Source organism: Egretta garzetta, unplaced genomic scaffold (genome assembly GCF_000687185.1).
Source record: "Egretta garzetta isolate BGI_Z169 unplaced genomic scaffold, ASM68718v1 scaffold96, whole genome shotgun sequence".
Taxonomy (NCBI): domain Eukaryota; kingdom Metazoa; phylum Chordata; class Aves; order Pelecaniformes; family Ardeidae; genus Egretta; species Egretta garzetta.
This window is the reverse complement of record NW_009259965.1, coordinates 959,911-964,067: the sequence shown is the minus strand read 5'-3', so window position 1 is coordinate 964,067 and position 4,157 is coordinate 959,911. Positions and strand designations below refer to the sequence as shown.

Genomic DNA, 4,157 nt, shown 5'->3' with positions numbered 1-4,157 from the left:
CAGACTCTTTGCAGTGGTGTCCAGCAACAGGACAAGGGGCAATGGGTACAAACTGAAGCATAAGAGGTTTCAGTTGAATATGAGGAAAAACTTCTTTACTCTGAGGGTGACGGAGCACTGGAACAGACTACCCAGGGGGGTTGTGGAGTCTCCTTCTCTGGAGATATTCAAAGCCCGCCTGGACGAAATCCTGTGTAACATGCTCTAGGAGAACCTGCTTTAGCAGGGAGGTTGGACTAGGTGATCTCCTGAGGTCCCTTCCAACCCTTGCGATTCTGTGATTCTGTGAATTACCTGAGTCCCAATGAATGCTGTTTGCAGCAGCTTATTAGTGGTGACTGAGTTCTGCAGACTTGACCCATAAGGATAATCATGTCGCCAAGTTAGGAAGGATGGATAAAACAGGCCTGTTTTGGCTGGCCCTGCCTGCTACCTGTACCCCTTCCTGCACCCCTATCTCTTCCACTTCCCACAGAATTCCCACTTTCCCACTTCACTGATGCACTGCTACTACAATAATCCCACCAAACCCATACCTCCCAAGCTGGACTCTCACTTCTACATGTGAAGAGGAGATCTTGGGCTTGAAATCTGTCTGAAGACTTCTTGGACCATGCATAGACTGGCAAGGCCAACAGCTATCTGTTCATCATCACACAACGTCTGTCTGTCTGTCACACTACACAAGCAGCCAAGAAGCAGGGAGGGTAATGCATTCCAACTGGCACTCTTAGCCATTCTTGTGCATCATAAAATAAAGTGGGTTGGGTACATTCCTTGACATTACAGCACAGCATAATGACAAAAAAAAATTGTTTTCTAAGTTGGGCCATGTTATACAGGTAAAGACACTGTTATCAATAACATTCCATATTTAAATTTTAAAGAGAGTAAGCTTAAGAAAATTTAACAAGAAAATAATTAACAGTGGGGATTGTTTCTGGTCACCATGGGGCTGATTTGCAGAACTGCTGCAAGATAAAGATAGACACATACAGGGATATTCCTCACTGCCTACAACGTTAGTCCTAAATCCTACTGAAATCCATGATCCCTTCCCCTGCTTAGATAAAGAATAAATTTTTTTGTTGTATATAACGCAGATCACAGACACTGAAAAAGTACATCAAGACACCTACTTCTATATAAGGATTAACAGGCTACAGTCAATTTAAGCTTTAAGTAATCGCAAGTCTGATGTTAAATGGCTTTTTGTTTTAAATGAAAAAATACATTGGCTTTCAGCAGAACAATACAGTTCTATATTTAGTACTCTCTTCTTTTTTACTTAGGTATTTACCCAGACTAAAGACAATACCAAATATTTGGGAAGAAATTCTGCCCTGCATTGTATTGTTTCAGTTCCATTCCCAACAGCAGGTGTTCTTGTGCATAAACATCCACAGTCAAGATGTAACTCTACTAACTGCCAGGCTGATTAAGCATAGTTTACCAGATGAAACATTATTAAGTATTCTATTAATCTAATAGCAAGTTTAGGAGTGATTTTTTTAAAATAAAAACATATTACCATAGGTCCTGGTGGCCCTTGGTCCCCTGGATCTCCCAGGGAACCTGGTGTGCCAGCATTACCCTAAAAATAGAAATACAAATTATGTTCTTTATAATTGCACACACAGGTGCAGGATTTCAGCAGAGAAAAAACCTCTATAACTATATTGTGAGTTGGATCCTGCATTACATAGACTACTACCCCCAAGAATTATTAGCGACAAACATCTCTAAAGAATTAGGTCTGCCTTCTCTCAAAACCTCTTACCCAGGATATTGCAATAAAAGATCAGAGTGGAAACCAATTTCAAAAAATTTTGGTGAGGAAACACTTAAGACATAAGGGCTTTACTTATAGAACTCTTCACAGAATTAAAAGATTTATCATTCTTACTCTTCTACCCCTAACTCCTTTGGTTCCTTCAGCTCCTGGAATGCCCGGGTCTCCATCTTCTCCCTGAAAATTAATGAAACCCAGAACTTTATAGGAAAGGAGAAGACAAACAGACAGATAACCACTTCCAAACAAGAACAATGTAAAATAAAACACAAAGAAAGCAAAGATGTCCACTTAATCATACCTCTGGGCCAGGATGTCCTATGAATCCAGACTCTCCCTACCAAAAGAAAGGACAAAGACTTTGTAAGAATCTAAAACTTTGTGATCTGCTTAGTGTTTGAAGTCTTTAAACCAAAACCAATTTCAATATTATTCTTAGCATTCCACTCCATTTAAGTAACAGTGGCTACTACTCTGGTCTTAAGTGTCACCATTTTAGATTAACACCTTGTTCATCTAAAGGAAGATAATTTAAAATTTTCCAACAGTTTCTGAACTTTCAAGAGTGTTCCATTTCTCAAATAAGTGTTTTATCAAAACTTATTACATCTCCTAGTAGCATACAGTGGAATTCATGTTCAGCAATCGTAAGGAAAGTATAACATTCAGAACTCAGTGTTTGAATGCAGTTTCAAAATGCCTTTTATTGCATACTAAACAGTGATATCATAATATTTTGTTGGCATATTGAAGTCAATTCATTAATTGTTTTCAGTTATTTCAGTCTTCAGAGTGTTCTTTGCTCATATGTGAGAAATATGAGAAGTCTCACAAAGACCAATCAGAATTGAAGTGTATCTTTCCTAGACATTAGAGTAACTATCAGAATTCACACTACTTACTTATGTCCTTGTTTTAAGAGTTGCCTCCCATGCAAGAAGACATGCTTGTAAAACATTGTATGACTTTATCCTACAATTTCTAGAAAATTACATGTGCATAAGCCCCACATTACACTTGAGAGTGTAACATGACTGTGAACCTGTACAATTAATAGCAACCCTAAGTAAAACCTATACTAAAGGCTGTTCTCTTAGCTGTCAGGGAAAACCAACTCTTTCTGGATCACTATTCTGGGCTGAATTGGTTTTTTTGGTTTTTTGTTTTTTTTACTAATTGCTTTAATGCTTTAATGCCCTGCCAAACATTGGGCAGACACATCAATGTATAGGAAGGGCTTTAAATCAATCCTTTAAAACAATGAATACTGACAAGGTTTAACAGAAACCTTTTTTTCCTCATTTCTTGTAACAAGGAGGATGTTCCCTGAAATGAACAAGTGAGAGATTCCAAGAGATTAAAAGAACTAGTCTTGCATATAACATATGTGTAATCTGTGAAATTCTCCCATGAAAGGAAATCATTGGGACTAAGAAGGTAAGAAAAGAGATTGGATAATAAGAAGCATCAAGAATCATTTAAATAAAAAGCCATTTTAGAAAAAGGAGCTCATCAGTGGGAAAGGCTCCTGGAAAGCCTTTCATATCTTTTCTGCAGCTTCTGCAGCACTCTGCTTCTCCCCCAGAAAGGGAGAGTGAAACAGATGGGCCTCCAGTGAGATCCACTGGACCAGTTCTGTTTCACAAGTAACAGGAAAGGACTAGTACTATAACTGCAGAATGGAGACTGTGAGACATCCTGACTCCAAGCACCCACCTTTGCTCCTTTGCTTCCTTCAGGACCATAGGCATCTCTGCCATCCATGCCCTGCACAGGTTGAATATACCACGAGTTAGCTTTCAACAGAGGATTAGATTCACATCCAATTCCATTTTGGAATAAAGACCTCCCATTACAATGAGGTGCCTAGGCTGTTAAGACTGAAGAAGTAGGGCAAGATACCACAACACAGTCTAAAAACAGTAGCAAATGGTGGGAACATTTGTAGAGAGAAAACAAGGATTAAGTCCACAGTTTCTCTCCACTGTGTGCCCTACCTCTAGCATATCCTCTCTTTCATAGAGAACTTGAGGGGAAAGAGATTCTGTCTAGCCCACAAGGAATATGGTGTCAATAAGGAAACTGAGAATGAAACCTGAAATAATTTTAATTGTATCAAATAGGGAAAGTAGAAGGGAATGAACTGTACTGATTCAGATGGATGGGTATTAAACTATAGGGGCCCTGAACTAGGGCACAAAGACTCACAGGCATGCCTCTTGGTCCAGCTGGTCCCACTGGGCCCTTCTCTCCAGGGTCACCAGGTTCACCCTGTTATAATTGAAACATAAAAGGCATTAGTTTGGCTCATTCAGGAGAATTCTTTCTGAAGTGTAAACTTCTCTGCTAGACTGAAATTTGCTTA

The 4,157-nt window shown here is 39.2% G+C and overlaps 1 pseudogene; it reads right to left on the bottom strand.

Moving 5' to 3' along the window:
* LOC104127526 overlaps positions 1–4,157 on the bottom strand; it is a 53,233-nt pseudogene that overhangs the window by 13,355 nt on the left and 35,721 nt on the right.